A 17338-nucleotide genomic window follows, 5' to 3' on the forward strand; every position below is an offset into this window, starting at 1 on the left:
TTAATAATTCAGTGATTATCATTTTAGTGGGTATTAGGAGCTTGCTGTTAAAAAAAATCATAGCTGCCATAAAACAACTGAATTATGTATATCCTAAATTTTTTTTTTTGGCTGCGTTGGGTCTTCGTTGCTGCGTGCAGGCTTTCTCTAGTTGCGGCAAGTGGGGGCTACTCTTTGTCGCGGTGTGCGGGCTTCTCATTGTGGTGGCTTCTTGTTGCAGAGCACGGGCTCTGAGCATGCGGGCTTCAGTAGTTGTGGCTCACAGGCTGTAGAGTGCAGGCTCAGTAGTTGTGGTGCATGGGCTTAGTTGCGCCACAGCATGTGGGATCTTCCCAGACCAGGGCTCGAACCCGTGTCCCCTGCATTGGCAGGCGGATTCTTAACCACTGTGCCACCAGGGAAGCCCTATCCTAAATACTCTTTTTTTTTTTTAAACTTTGGATTTATTGATTGATTGATTGATTGATTGATTGCTGTGTTGGGTCTTCGTTTCTGTGCGAGGGCTTTCTCTAGTTGCGACAAGTGGAGGCCACTCTTCATCGTGGTGCACGGGCCTCTCATTATCGCGGCCTCTCTTGTTGCGGAGCACAGGCTCCAGACGCGCAGGCTCAGTAATTGTGGCTCACGGGCCTAGTTGCTCCACGGCATGTGGGATCTTCCCAGACCAGGGCTCGAATCTGTGTCCCCTGCATTGGCAGGCAGATTCTCAACCACTGCGCCACCAGGGAAGCCCCTAAATACTCTTAAGTGAGAATACTTTAACCAAAATTATTTATATTGGAACTTTTAATTAAGAGTTATTCAGCATCCTTATGTGTGTCTGTGTCTTAGGCTATACCTATATATCTAAATATATGAGTAGTTTATATTTAAAACCTTGTAAAGGGAACTCTAACAAGACAAACGTTTCCTAGTCATTTATTCTGTTAAGTTTGATGTAAATTAAGCCACTAACTATTTAGGGTTTGACTTGGGTTTTACAACAGTTTATAAAATAAGTTATGTTTTAGGAAATGGAAGCCCAAATGACAAAACTCAAAATAGTGGTTTGATACAGTTAAATAATTCTATAGTAATGAAAGGGAAATGTATCCTGTTAAATATTTAAAAGGTATGCTTTTAACAATGAGGAAGGATGAGTATCCTAATGAGGCAAAGGTTTTGCATACTTTTTTCCTCTTGAGTACTATTTATTCCTCACCCTCAGTTTTTCTTTTCTTTTTTTTGGCCACACGCAGCAAGGCTTGCAGGATGTTGGTTCCCTGACCAGGGATTGAACCCTGGGCCCAGGCAGTGAAAGCACCAAGTTCTAACCACTGGACCACTAGGGAATTCCCACCCTCAGCTTTTCATTAAAATGAAAAAATTTTAATATAGTGAAGTTCAAAGAATAGTATGAACACTGTATACCCTCCACCTAAATTTAACTACTTCGGCATTTTGCCATTAAGTCAGTTCTGTAACATGTATAACTAAAAATCATGGTGTGCAAAATTGTGCAATAGAAATCACAGGGCTTACAGAAGAAATGCGGTTGAGGCACAACCGCAAAACTTAATCAGCAACGCAAAAGGAACCTGATAAAACAGTTTTACAGATGCTAAATGGTTAACAACTGCATAGTATATTAAATATGCCACTTGGAAACACCTCAAGTTGTGGAAGTGGCTGTCGGAAGTAGGAGCTAACGTCATTGCAAAGTAATAGAAGGAGGGTTATCTGAAACCTGACAAAGTTGTAATACCTGATGTGATGAGTGTGGCTCATAAAAGTTAATTGATGTCTCTATTTTGAGGTATAAGTGTGTGGTTTTGTGTGTTACTGGGCAGTTTGATTCAGATAGATGCATTTTTCTGTCTTCGCTTTTTTTTTCAATTGTCATTTAATTTTTTTTAAAAATGTTTATTTATTTAGGCTGTGCCGGGTCTTAGTTGCGGCACGTGGGATCTTTAGTTGCAGGAGTGCGGCATGCAGGCTTCTTAGTTGTGGCATGCATGTGGGATCTAGTTCCCCAACCAGGAATCAAACCCGGGTCCAGTGCATTGGGAGCACAGAGTCTTACCCACTGGACCACCAGGGAAGTAAGTCCCTGTGTTCGCTTTTTTCTTTTGAGGAAATGACACAAATGTGAAACTGGGATTTTGCTCGAATTGTTCACTTGCTACTTAAAGATTCTTCGTATTTTGACAGTTTGACTATCGTGTCTTAAGTGTGGGTCCCCTTAAGTTTTCTTGAGCTTTTTAGAGGTACAGATTAATATTTTTTCCATTGGTTTTGTTGAATTGAGATAGGGATCAAAGTTCCAAAAGACTGAGTTGGCTAGAAGTTGTGGGATGAAGTACTAGAAAACAGGAAGCTTTACAGAAATAGTTCCCAGACATGTGTAGAGGTGTAGCCTTGAGTATTTGGCTGAGTATTATTTCTGTGTCTTGGGTAAAACTAGAGTTCAAGGAACAACCAATGAAAAGCAGTAGACTGAAGTTTACAACAGGCTAGGAATAGTTTAAATTCTCATTAGCCAAATTGGAGAAACCTTGCAATATACAGGGACTGAATAGAGCCTTCAGAAGGGTTCTGCCTTAGTAGCAAGGCTAAATTTGCCATAGAGTAAAGATTGCTGTGGACTCTTCATAGCAAAGGATTTCTTTAAAGGATCAAACCAATCCCAAGCAACATACCTATGTATCTGAACAAAGCTTAAAACTCTTAAAGGATACAATAATATAAAATTCACAATGTCTGGTATTCAATCAAAAATCATCAGTAATGTGAATGGATAAAGAAGATGTGTATATATATATATACAATGGAATACTAAGCCATTTAAAAAGGATGAAATTTTGCCATTTGCAGCAACATGATAGACTTGGAGGGCATTATACTAAGTGAAATAAGTCAGAGAAAGACAAATACTGTCTGATGTCACTTATATGTGGAATCGACAAAATACAACAAACTAGTGAGTATAACAAAAAAGAAACAATCACAGAACAAACTAGTTACCGGTGGGGAGAGAGAAGAAGCGGGGGCAATATAGGGGTAGGGGAGTAAGAGGTACAAACTATTAGGTATAAAATAAGCTACAAAGGTATATTGTACAACACAGGGAATACAGCCAATAACTATAAATGGAGTATAACCTTTAAAGATTTGTGAATCACTATATTGTACACATGTAACATAATATGGTATAGCAGCTACATCTCAATTTTTAAAAGGGCATCAATATGAAAAAAAAAATCAGTCATGCAAGTGAAAGCACAGTAGAGAGTAACTCAAAGCCATATGGAGAAATAAAGATCTCAACAAAGGTAATTACATGGGCAATATAAAAGCTAGTGTTTTTGTAACAACAGTTTCTAACTACTTTTTGTCTTCTATATGATTTAAGAGAGTGATATATTTAAAGAAAAAAATTAGTGTAAGTTTTACAAACTTTGGTTTGTAACTTCGAATCTTGTTTTCTACATTTAAGAGAGTAATGCACTTAAGAGAATTATTAGTTTATGTTTTGGGGCACATAGTATATAAAGATGAAATTTTGTGACCTCAAATGAAAGGTGTATGAACAAAGCTATGAAGGAGCAGTTTTTGTATGCTGTTGAAGTTAGTTAAGCTGCTATAAATTCAAATTGGAGGGTTATAACTTTAGGATATTAAATGTTATCCCAGTGGTAACCACACGTACACACAAAGTATAGAATATATACAAAAGGGAATGAGTAAAGAATTTAAACAATTCGCTATAAAAAATTAAACACAAAAGACAGTAAATCATAAAATGAGGGATGAAAAAACCTATAAGCTATATAGAAAAGAAATAGGAAAAAAACAGATGAAAGTTCCTCCTAACCAGTAATTAAATGTAAATAGATTAAACTCATCAAAACAGAGATTGGCAGAATGGATATAAACACATGATCCAACTATATGCTGTCTATAAAGACTCACTTTAGATCCAAAGACAAATATATTGAAAGTGAAATGATGGAAAAAATACATTCCATGCACATAGTAACCAAAAGAAAGGAGTGGCTCTACTGATAACAGACAAAATAGAACCTAAAAAAAGTCACAAGAAACAAAGGACATTGTGGAAATATAACAATTAGAAATGTTCATGCACCCAATGACAGGACATCAAAGTACTGTGAAGCAAAAATCATCAGTCATGCAAGTGAAAGGACAGTAGACAGTAACTTGAGGCTGTATGGAGAAATAAAGATCTCAATAAAGGTAAATACATAAGCAGCATTACTGGCAATTGAAGAGAGATATAATTATAAAATAATAGTTGGAGACTTAAGTACCTCACTCACAATAATGGACAAAACAATCAAGAAAGTAAGGAAATAGAAGACAGCACAGTAAACCAACTAGATATAACATGCAGAACACTGCTCCACAATAAGAGCATACATATTCTTCTCAAGTACACATGGGACATTTTTCAGGATATGCCATATGTTAAGCCACAAATCGTTTCAATAGATTTTAAAAGGTAGATAGCATACAAAGTATCTTCTTTGACCACAACAGGATGAAGTTAGAAATCAATAAGGGAGAGAAGAGTGGAAAATTCAAAAAATTGTGGAAACTAAACACTTTCAACAACCAATGGGTCAAAGAAGAAATCATAAAAGAAATTAGAAAATACCTAGAGATGAATGCAAATGAAAACACAACATACCAAAACTTATGGGACACAGCAAAAGCGGTGCTAAGAAGGAAATTTATAACTATAAAACGCTTACTTTAAAAAATAAGAACTCAAAACAACCTAACTATACAACTTTAACTAGAACTAGAAAAAGAAGAACAAATTAAATCCAAAGCTAGCAGAAGGAAGGAAATAAAGATCAGAGCAGAGAGAAATGAAATAGAGGATAGAAAACAATAAAGAAAATTGATGTTTGTTGGAAAAGATCAATAAAATTAACAACTCTTTAGATGGATTAAGAAAAAAAGAAAAATTACTAAAATCTACAAGAAATTAGAAAATACTTAGAGATGAATGCAAATGAAAACAACATACCAAAACTATGGGACACAGCAAAAGCAGTGCTAAAAAAGTGAGGACATTACTACCGATTTTACAGATGTGAAAAGGATTATAAGAAAATATAATGAACAATTTGTATGCCCACAAGTTAGATAACCTGGATCGAATGGACAAATCCTAGAAACACAAAACCTACCAAGTCTAAATCATGAAGAAACAGAAAATCTGAATATACCTATAGCCAGTAAGGACATTGAATCAATAATCAAAATCTCCCAACAAAGAAAAGCCCTGGACCTGACCCAGTGGCTTTACTGGTGAATTCCACCAAACATTTAAAGAACTAATACCAGGCCTCCTCAAACTTTTCCAAAAATTGAAGAGGAAGGAACACTTTCTAATTCACTCTATAAGGCCAGCATTACCCTGATACCAAAGCCAGACAAAGACACTACAAGAAAACTACACACCAATATTCCTTACAAACAATGATACAAAAATTCTCACTAGTAGCAAACCAAATTTAGCAGCATAGTAAAAGTATTATACTTTTTGAAATTTTATTCCTAGAATGCAAGGATGTTTCAACATGTGAAAATTAATCAATGCAATATATCATTAAATTAATCAATGCAAAAAAAATTAAGTGAAAAACACCTACATGGGACTTCCCTGGTGGCGCAGTGGTTAAGAATCTGCCTGCCAATGCAGGGGACATGGGTTCGAGCCCTGGTCTGGGAAGATCCCACATGCTACGGAGCAACTAAGCCCATGTGCCACAACTACTGAGCCTGTGCTCTAGGGCCTGTGAGCCACAACTACTGAGCCCTCATGCCACAACTACTGAAGCCCATGCGCCTAGAGCCCGTGCCCTGCAACAAGAGAAACCACCACAATGAGAAGCCCACGCACAGCAACAAAGGCACAATGCAGCCAAAAATAAATAAATTTACCTTTAAAAAACCAAAAAAACAAAAGAACACCTACAGGATCGTGTTAATTTATACAGAAAAAGCATTTGACAAATTGCAACAATTTCATGATTAAAAAAAAAAAAGAATAGAAGGAAACTACCTCAACATAATGAAAAGCCATATATGAAAAACCCAAAACAAACATCAGACTCAATGGTGAAAGACTGAAAGCTTTTTCTTTAAAAAAGCCAAGGATGCCCACTTTTACCACTTCTATTCAACATAGTATGGACGTTCCAGCCAGAGCAATTAGGCAAGGTAAAGAAATTAGAGGCATACAAATTGGAAAGGAAGACGTAAAATTACATCTGCAGATGATATGATCTTACATGTAAAAAGCCCCAAAGATTACACACACACACACACACACACACAAAAGCTGTTAGAACTAATAAATGATTTCAGCAAAGTAACAGGATACAAAGTCAACACACAAAAATCATTTGCATTTTTATACACTAACAACAATCTGAAAAGGAAATTACAAAAACAATTCATAATAGCATCAAAAATAAATAAAATATTTAGAAATTAACTTAACCAAGGAAATGAAAGATTTGCTCAGTGAAAATTACAAAACATTGTTGAAAGAAATTAAAGAAGACAAATGGAAAAAGATCCCATGTTCATGGATTCAAAGACTGAATATTGTTAAAATGTCAATATATCCAAAGTGATCTACAGATTCCATGTAATCCCTATCAAAATACCAATGGCATTTTTCACAGAACTGGAACGAATAATCCTAAAATTTGTATGGAACTACAAAAGACCTTGAATGTCCAAAGCAATGTTAAGAAGAACAAAGCTGGGGCTTCCCTGGTGGCGCAGTGGTTGAGAATCTGCCTGCCAATGCAGGGGACACGGGTTCGAGCCCTGGTCTGGGAAGATCCCACATGCTGTGGAGCAACTGGGCCCGTGAGCCACAATTACTGAGCCTGCGCATCTGGAGCCTGTGCTCCGCAATGAGAGGCCGCGATAGCGAGAGGCCCATGCACCGCGATGAAGAGTGGGCCCCGCTTGCCACAACTAGAGAAAGCCCTCACACAGAAACGAAGACCCAACACAGCCATAAATAAATAAATAATAATAAATTAAATAAATAAATAAATAAATAAATAAATGAAGAACAAAGCTGGAGGTATTATGCACCCTGATTTCAAGCTATACAGCAAGGTACAGTAATCAAAACAGTGTGGCACTGGCATAAAGACCCACATTTAGACCAGTGGAATAGAATAAACAAACACAGAAATAAACACATATATGTTCAAATGAGTTTTGACAAGCAAGCCAAGACCATTCAATGTGGAAAGGTCGATCTTTTCAACAAATAGTGCTGGGAGAAGTGGATGTCCACATGCAAAAGAATGAGGTTAGACCCTTACCTAACACCATATACAAAATTTAACTGAAAGTGGATCAAAGACCTAGGACAATAACACTCTTCAAAGTAAACATAGAACAAAATCTTCACGATATTGGACTTGGCAATGTCACTTCTTAGATATGACATAAAAGACACAGATAACAAAAGAAAAAATAGACAAATTGTACTTCATGAATATTTTAAAGTTTTGTACATCAAAAGACACTATCAACAGAGGAAAAAGCAACCCACAGAAAGGGAAAAAATATCTGCAAATCCTATATCTAATAGGGATTAGTACCTAGAATATATAGAGAGAACTACTAAAACTCAACAACAAAATAACTAACAACCCAATTTAAAAATGGGCAAAGAAAAAAAAAGGGCAAAGAACTTGAATAGACATTTCTCCAAAGAAGATATACAAAAGGCCAATAAGCACATGAAAAGATGCTCAACATCACTAATCATTAGGGAAATGCAAATCAAAACTACAGGATATCACCTCATACCCTTTAGGATGGCTACTATCAGAAAAACAAAACAACGGGAATGCCCTGGTGGTCCAGCAGTTAGGACTCTGCACTTCCACTGCAGGGGGCATGGGTTTGATCCCTGATTGGGGAACTAAGATCTCACAAGCCACGTGGCACAGCAAAAAAAAAAAAGAGGGACTTCCCTGGTGGCGCAGTGGTTAAGAATCTGCCTGCTAATGCAGGGGACACGGATTCGATCCCTGGTCTGGGAAGATCCCACATGCCGCAGTGCAACTAAGCCCATGTGCCACAACTACTGAGCCTGTGCTCTAGGACCCGCATGCCGCAACTACTGAGCCCACATGCTGCAACTACTGAAACCTGTGTGCCTAGAGCCCATGCTCTGCAACAAGAGAAGTCACTGCAAATAAGAAGCCCGTGCACCACAATGAAGAGTAGCCCCCACTAGCCGCAATTAGAAAAAGCCTAAGTGCATCAATGAAGACCCAACGCAGCCAACAAAAAAAAAAGAAAAGAAAAACAAAACAAGATACTGGAACCCGTGGGTATTGTTGGTAGGAATGTAAAATGCTACAGCTGCTGTTGAAAACAGGATGACAATTCCTCAAAAATTAAATATAGAATTACCTCATGATCCAGCAATTCCACTTCTGGGTATATACCCAAAAGAATTGAAAGCAGGGTCTCAAATAGGTATTTGTACACCCATGTTCGTAGCAACATTATTCACAATAGGTAAAACGTGGAGGCAACCCAAGTGTCCACTGATGGATGAATGGATCAGCAAAATGTGATATATATATATATATATATATATATATATATATATATATACACACACACACACACACACACACACACACACACACACACACACACAATGGACTATTATTCAGCCTTAAAAAGAAAGGAATTTCTGGCATATGCCACAACATAAACAAACCTTGAGGACATTAGGCTAAGTGAAATAAGTCAGTCACAAGACAAATCCTATATGATTCTACTTATATGAGGCACTTAGAGTAGTCAAAATCATAGAGACAGAAAGTAGAATGGTGGCTAATTAAACTTAAAAGCTTTTGCACAGCAAAGGAAATCACCACCAAAATGAAAAGACAACCTACTGAATGGGAGAAAATATCTGCAAATGATATGGTCGTTAAGGGGTTAATGATGGTGGTGTCATGGGCTACGTGAGCTGAGGAGAAGTGAGGTGTGAGAGAAGGAATACCGTGCCTTCTGGTGGGTGGTGGGGAGGGACTTCTCTAAAAGGGAATATCTCTTTCTGGCACTTCTGTGGTGATGGAGAGGCATTCTGAATTGCCACCTGCCTACCTCACCATTTCTCATGTAGGACTTCTGGGTCTATCATCACCATAATCATCTGAGGAGGAGCTGGTTTTGTTGTCTGATTTGGTGTCTCTGCTGCACAGAAAATGCAGCAGCCATTTTGCCACCTTTGTCCTCTGATTCAGAGAACTCTACTTTTCTAGATGAGGGAGCCTCTTTTCTCAGTACTTTCTTTTTCTGTTTTATTTTCTACAATTAAAAAAAATATATTTATTATTTATTTATTTGGCTGCGCCGGGTCTTAGTTGTGGCATGTGGGATCTTTTAGTTGTGGCATGTGAATTCTTATTGTGAACTCTTATTTGCGGCTTGTGGGATCTAGTTCCCTGATCAGGGATCGAACCTGGGCCCCCTGCATTAGGAGCATGGAGTCTTAGCCACTGGCCCACCTGGGAAGTCCCTATTTTATACAATTTTTAAAGGTTACTTTCCATTTACAGTTATTACAAAATATTGGTTATATTCGCTATGTTGTGCAACACATCCTTGAGCCTATCTTACACTCAATGGCTTGTATCTTCTACTCCCCTACCCCTACATTGCCCCTCCTCTCCCCACTGGTAACCACTAGTTTGTTCTCTTTATCTGTGTCTACTTCTTTTTTGTTATATTCATTCCTTTGTTCTTGTTTTTTTTTAAGATTCTTTTTATGGCTGAGTAGTATTCTATTTTATTCTCAGTAGTTTTATCACTTTTTGTCACTTCTATTACTTTTTGTCGCTCTACCTGAAGTTCTCCCTGGAGAAACAGAAATACAACTTTTTCTTGTAGGGCATTGCTCCTGGGTGCTGGGGAATGATGAATTTCTGGTGGTAGAGTTGCTGTAGGTGATGTTTGGTGCTTTTGCTTTGGAGGACTTGCTGAAGGAGATAACCTGCTGAAACCATGCAACTCAGATTGGGACTTGAACCCACGGTCTTTTAACTGAGATCACACACCTGGTCTCAGGACTTAATGAAGCTCAGGTTCTTGATGTCTTGTTGTAGAAAGAATTCTGTGAGAGACAAAGTGATAGGTAAGAAGTGGATTTATTTAGAGAGAAACACATTCCACAGATGGAGCATGGGCCATCTCAGAAGGCAAGAGTGGCATCAGGGTATGGGGTTGTCAGTTTTTATAGGGGTGGGTAATTTCATAGGCTAATGAGTGGGAGGAGTGGTCCAGCTATTTTGTGGAAGGGGTGGGGATTTCCAGGAATTGGGCCACCTCCCATTCTTTGACCATTATGGTTGGCCTTGGAACTGTCATGGCACCTGTGGGTGTGTCATTTAGCTTGCTGATGTGTTACAATGAGCGTATACTGAGGCTCAAGGTCTAGTGGACGTCGACTCATCCACCATCTTGGACCTATTTGGTTCTAATCAGTTTATGTCACATCCTCGGGCTATGCCGTTCTTTTAAAGGTTGTGCCCTGCCTCCTTCCCTCCTGTTTCACTACCAGTTTTTCAAGGGGGCTGAAGGTCCTCTTGGGAGACTTCTTTGTCAGTGACCCGACACAAGACAAAGTGGACAATGAACTACTCCTAGACAAGAATGCTGATGAGCACCTCTTTCATCTCACTGGAGATCTGCTCCATCTATGCTTTGGTGGAGTTCTTCCTCCAGGTGATGGCTGCCTCCTTGGGCTTAGCTGTCTTCTAGGTGAATATGATCTTGGGATCTGTAGCGCCAGCAAGATAAAGTATGAGAAGAAGCGTGAGATTTTGGTTGATTCTTCTCCTTTTCCTTTTCTTTTATGGAATTTTTTTTTTTTTTTCCAGAGAATGTCCTTTAGCTTTGGTACAGTTTCAGGCTGGGGAAATTTCAGGATATCACTGAGTGTCAGAAGTGGCCACTTGTACTGAAGGTTCCGGGAGTGCTGGAGTGTTCTTTTCTGGAGCAGAGGAAGGACTCTGGCTCTTGGTTCTTTGATGAGAAGGCTGAACATGATTGTGCTTTCTCTCTGTCCTGACTGGGCAGGATTGTCTTTTAGGGTAGGAAATCTGGACTGGAGTCTTCTTGGACTTCAAGATCTCTACCTTTTCTCCCTACTGCTTTATTTTTCTTCTTTATCTCTCTTTTCTTTGTCTTGCTTTTTTCATAGGTGGCAATTTTTCTTCTTCAATCTGTCTGTTTCCTTTCTTCTTTCTTCAGGTCTAGGAAAGTGAAAGGGATTCCAGCGATATTTTCCTGTGGAGGGGCCACAGTTCTCCTATAAACTCTGCAGAATTTTTTTTTTTTCATTCAAAATGCCAGTCTGGTTGATTCGCATCATTTTAGAGCCTGGATTCTCCAAAAACAGCCAAGAGAATTGGGCCAGAGCCACACTGGGTCACTCTGTTGTGACCTAATAAAGTGATGGTACTACACTTCAGATGCAAAGAATAATTTCCATCTTGGTTCAGCCCTTCACTTCCAGTTGGTTGACTAAACTCAGTCATAACATTCTCTTTATTTTTTAAAAAATAAATTTATTTATTTATTTTTGGCTGCGTTGGGTTTTCATTGTTGCAGCAAGTGGGGGCTACTCTTTGTTGCGGTGCGTGGGCTTCTCACTGCGGTGGCTTCTCTTGTTGCGGAGCATGGGTTCTAGGCGTGTGGGCTTCAGTAGTTGCAGCGCATGGACTCAGTAGTGGTGCGCGGGCTCTAGAGCGCAGGCTCAGTAGTTGTGGTGTGTGGGCTTAGCTGCTCCGCAGCATGTGGGATCTTCCCAGACCAGGGCTCGAACCCGTGTCCCCTGCATTGGCAGGCAGATTCTTAACCACTGCACCACCACAGAAGTCCCATAACATTCTCTTTAAACCCAAGGATTTCTGTTACTCGTTTTGTTATCCAAGGCTTTTTAACCTCAAAATTTATTTTTCTCATGTCTGCCTTTTTTTTCTAAGCATTCTGCACATTTCAGCTACTTCAGTAGTTTCTGTTTGTTGCTGAACCAATGATCTTATCCTGCACTTGTTCTGTGGAAGAATCCAGGAGTCATATTGCTCTGAGAACACTCCCTATCCCAAGGTGCATAGGAGATTATATATATATGTGTATATATATATATATATATACACACACACACACACATACATATACATATTTATTTAATACATTTTAAGTGGTTTGAAGCCACTTATAGTATTATAACTTATATATTATAAAATTATATGTTAACTTATACATTATTATATAAATATATAATGTTACATATAATATATATTTTATGTAATATTATTTTTTATTTTATTAGTTTTAAAAATCTACTAATATTTTATTGGGTCATTCAATCCCAGGACATCAAGAATGTAGAAGAAAGGGAAATGAGACAGCAAAAGATGGAAAACAAATACAAAGGTATGAATTACTAAGCTGGCCATTTCTTTAAAAAAAAAAGATCGGTTTCTTGTCATCAGTGACTTGCCCAGACAGTCTCCATAGACTCATCCTGCCTTAGAAGAGTCTATCAGGTAAAGGAAGGGAAAGAAATGTATTTGCCAGTTTCACATCTCTCATTGGTCAAAGCTTATCCTAGCACGTTGATCCTTGCCCAGTGCCTCCAGTCAGCTGCTGGGGAAGCCCAAAAGCTCAGTGCTTCATCTGAGTCTAGAAGTGGTGTAAGTAGCGAGAGCCTCTGTGGGTGTAGGCAGTGTTGCTTTAGCACAAGAGATGCTACTTTGCTACTACAGCAGCCAGCCAGAGGACCAGAGAGCAAATGGAACTGAGCAAATAATTAGGTATCCTAGAGAAGAATTAGAGCCTTGGTTCTCCAACCGGTAAAAGATTAGAATCATCTGAAGCATTTTGGAAGCTATCTGATAATCCAATGTTCAAATTGTCTATTTCTGCATTTAAAAAATTACTCCAGGGAATTCCCTGGCGGTCCAGTGGTTAGGACTCTGTGCTTTCACTGCGGAGGGCTCCAGTTTGATCCCTGGTTGGGAAACGAAGATCCCACAGCCCATGCGGAGCAGCCCTCCCCCCAAAAAATTACTCTAACACATGGCTTAAAAACCACTTAAAATATTTTATTAAATACATTAATATACTATCACAAATGAATATAATTATATAATATTACATTTTGTATATTAATATGTAAATTTAAATATAATTAATATATGGTTTCTATTTATTTAATATACCTTTAAGTGGTTTCTAAGGAACATAATATTAATATATTAATAAATATATTTATTTCATATATAATTTAAATATATATACTTACTATATATTTTATAATTTCTGTCATGAATTCTCCTGTAACCCATGAATTGTTTTTTAGAAGTATTTTAGAGTTTCCAAACTGAAAGCCTTTTCTAGTTTTTAAAAAAAATTAATGTCTAACTTAATTGTATTAAGTGATCAGAGAATGTTAACTGTGTAATATTAATCCTTTGAAGTCTGTTGAGGCTAGCTTTATGGCTGAGTGCTATGGTTTCTTTTTATAATGTTCCATATGTTCCTAAGATAATATATATTCTTCAATTGTTACATATATATTTATATAAATTTATTTCTATAATATTATAATATATAAAATATATTTATATACATATAAGAAAAAATATATTTTCTAATAGACATATGTTACCTAATTATAATTGTGCTATTCAAATCTTCTATATCCCTCCATATATACACACATGTATCAAAGACACTTACAGGACTGTTCATAGCTGATTTATTCACAATAGCAAATGTGGCAGTCATCTAGCTCAGCTGCTTAGCTCTCCTTTAAAGACAGGCTCTGCTGTGAGGAGTGCAGTCAATTGACACAGCAGTGTGCAAGGGCCTGTTAGTACTGGCTTGAGAGACCTGACTGTAAAAATTTCAGGATATTTGCAAACTGTTTGTTAAACACAACCATTATTAAAAATTAAGTTTTGCTAAATTGTAATTAAATAAATTATATTCAAAACAAAGATAATTTCTCAAAACTCTTCACTTCCTCTTCTGTTACTACATTTTACTTATACTTAGGCTCTCAAGATTATTTGCATCTGCTCTATCTGTATGGTGGAAAAACTATATAATGGTGTTCTATTGGGCATCATTCCCCAAGTTCATGTTCGGTGATGTCACACCGGTTACTTGAAATTGGCCTTGGTGAGGGTACTGACATCATGGAAATCAGCGAGTGCTACAGGTTGGCTTTTAAACTTAAAACAATGAGGAAAATGCTAATAATGCAGAAAAAACTCAGTGTGTGGTGTCTGTAGCTGTCACATTGTGAACAGCACAAAAATTTAAGGAAAATTCTTTTAGTATTAGAAAAGTATTTATCTATTCTAGCAAAAAAGTTACTAACAACATTGGCAGACAAGTGAAATTCTGACATACATGTTGGTTGTTTCACTTTCATCTTAGACATTAATATAAACAAAAATATCAACCAGCATTCATGTTGGAACTACATTCACCAGTTGCAACCATAGGTTGGCTATAGATACAAGAGTTCAGCAAAAACCAATGAAAGTACTCTGGGAGAATCAATTGTGAGGGATTTACAGTAAAGAGTATGTTTTATTTATAAGTTGTGTGCTACAATTCTTTATATTACTAAAATTTATAAGCACAATCACACACACACACACTTTCTCCCAGAGAGCCAGTCATCAACCATTTACCAGCATAACACTGGCTAACAGCCGGCAACCACAGAACTTCAGGGTTTTCCCAAAGTGTTCCATCTGAGAACTTGCTCTTCAGAGGGAGTGCTAGCCCCTCCCTGATTCAGAGGCAGGGCTGATTCAGATGGCAGGGCTGGTAGGGTCTGTCCATGTCTGCTCTATGAGCAATCTTTGTGCTGGAGTTCTCTTTTTACCTGGCTGAGACTTTCTCAGACCCTCACTGTAGTTTCAACCTTCTCCTACACAATTATTCTCCTTTCCCTCTCTTTTCTAAGGTGTCAGAATATATCTTGTCCTGAAAACATTCCTACTCCTCTCCCTTTATCTTTCACAGGAACTTACCCCAATAACTCTCTTTCACTTCTAACTCCTTCCTGGTATCATCTTCCTGAAGGACCCAAACTGACAGCTGAAAAAATGGAAACAACAGGTGAGTGAATAAACTTAAGAAAGTGATAAAGACAATGTTAATGGCACGGATTAAATTTAAGAGTATGCCTTGACTGTAACTGTTACATTATGAATAGCACAAAATAAAGAGGAAAATTCTTCCAGTATTGGAAAACTATTATCTCAGCAAAGAATACTATTCAGCAATTAAAAAGGAACAGACTACTCATATATACAACATGGATGAATCCCCAGAAAACAGTATGCTGATCAAAAGAAGTTTAGAGCAAAAGGAGTACATACAGTATGATTCCATTTATATGAAGTTCTAGAACAGTCAAGGGAATGTGGAATGGGGAACAGACTGGGAAGGGGCACAAGGGGTCTTTCCGGGATGACTGAAATGTTCTATATCTTAATATGATTTCATGAGTGTATACATTTGTCAAAACGCATCCAGCTATACATTATTTATACACTTAAAAAATATATATCTGTTTATTTATTTGGCTGTGCTGGGTCTTAGTTGTGGCACATGGGATCTTCCTTGCGGCATGTGGGATCTTCAGTTGCGGCATGTGAACTCTTAGTTGCAGCATGTGGGATCTAGTTCCTTGACCAGGGATCAAACTGGGCCCCCTGCATTGGAAGTGCAGAGTCTTAACCACTGAACGTCCAGGGAGGTCCCCCAACTATATATTTAAGATCTATTCATTGCACTGTATATGTTATATCTCAATACAAAAGTGCAAAAATAATTCTTCCTATGATCATGTAAGATTTGTCATTTTCTTCCTGTAGATCTGTCCATTTCTGCTGTATATATTTTGAGGCTATATTATTAGATATCTGCAAATTTATGTATATATAACTGAATGACTTTGCTGTACATCTGAAACTAACACATTGCAAATCAACTATATTTCAATTAAAACAATTTTGAAAAGATCTGCAAATTTAGAATATTGCTGATGAGTGGAAGCTTTTCTGCTCTTCTATAAACACATACAATGTGTCCTCTACACTCATTCCTTCTATCCTATTCTAGCCTAATCTTCCATTTACAGTGCTTCAGCATGTAGACCTATCTTGCTGGTTTTGGGTCGGACTTAAAACGAATCCCAAAAGCGGCACGTGCAGCCACAGAACTAGCTGCATGCGAATGACTGGAAGTCCCTTCTCTGGTCACTTGGGGCATCCATACCTCATGGGCTTCCAACTCTGGCTTCTGTTCAGAATCCAGCCAGCATCTGTTCCAGTGGTCGAAGCAAATGCTCAGTCAAAACAAAGAGCAGCCTGAAGAAGGTGAGGGAATAGGGGATTTTGCAAGTGTTCACACTCCAGACCAGCGAACAAGGAAGACTTGGTATAAAGGGCTCAGATCACAGAGAAGGGTTCTAGACATCGCGCGCTGCATACTCTACCTTTGTGGTGGCGGTGGCAGGTTGTAGCGCAGGGAGTGGGAGGGGAAGGTTGCTGCAGCCTCAGCCTCAGGAGGTAGGGGCTTAGGTAGCAGGTGGCTGGACTGCACCACGCCGGCTATTTTAAGGCTAGGCCTCTCTTCCAGGCGCGTGGTGTAGAGGGAAGGCGTCATTTGAAGCACCCACATCTCAGGTGGGAGATGTTGATGGGGGTGAGATGGAGATGAGACTTGTCTGTGGCTACTGCTGGGCGCTCTCGCCCTCCGACCCACACCACTATAAAGCTGAGGAACCCAAGCAGCAAACACGCGGTTCATACACTTGCACTGTCACTCACCGGTGGGTGGACCAGGCTCCACCCAACTCTGGGCTTTTATTGGTCAGCCGAGAGGGATGGCTAGCAGCCTCCTCCGGATTGGTCGATTTCTGCTAGCTCTCAAGTCAATCAGAGCAGAATGTACTGGACTCCCATTCTCTGGCTTCCGGGGAAGCCATGTTGGGTAGCGGCATGCAAACCTTCCAGTCCTGAGACCGCAACATAATAACATCCCCAGCTTTCCTCTGCCGCCGCCATCTCCTCCTAACAGGTTATTTCAATGAATAAAAATGCGCTTTTTCACTCACAAAACGTGTCGTTTCATTAGTATAATGTGAGAAGTCTGCGTTTAGGCGGTGAAGCGCGAAGGGAAGAGGTGTCCTATTCTGCCCACCACCCCTCTAAACCAGCAAAGATTCAAT

General features: G+C 38.7%; 1 long non-coding RNA gene across 1 annotated transcript; it reads right to left on the bottom strand.

The window, feature by feature from the left end:
* Positions 1–446: 446 nt before the first annotated feature.
* Positions 447–17266, bottom strand: LOC309612499. The gene is made up of 2 exons (XR_014235218.1): positions 16604–17266; positions 447–16475 (listed from the first exon to the last, which is right to left on the bottom strand). It is a non-coding gene; the product is annotated as an uncharacterized lncRNA (long non-coding RNA).
* Between the last annotated feature and the right edge of the window lie 72 nt (positions 17267–17338).

Source organism: Balaenoptera borealis (genome assembly GCF_965194805.1).
Source record: "Balaenoptera borealis genome assembly, chromosome: 15".
Lineage (NCBI taxonomy): Eukaryota > Metazoa > Chordata > Mammalia > Artiodactyla > Balaenopteridae > Balaenoptera > Balaenoptera borealis.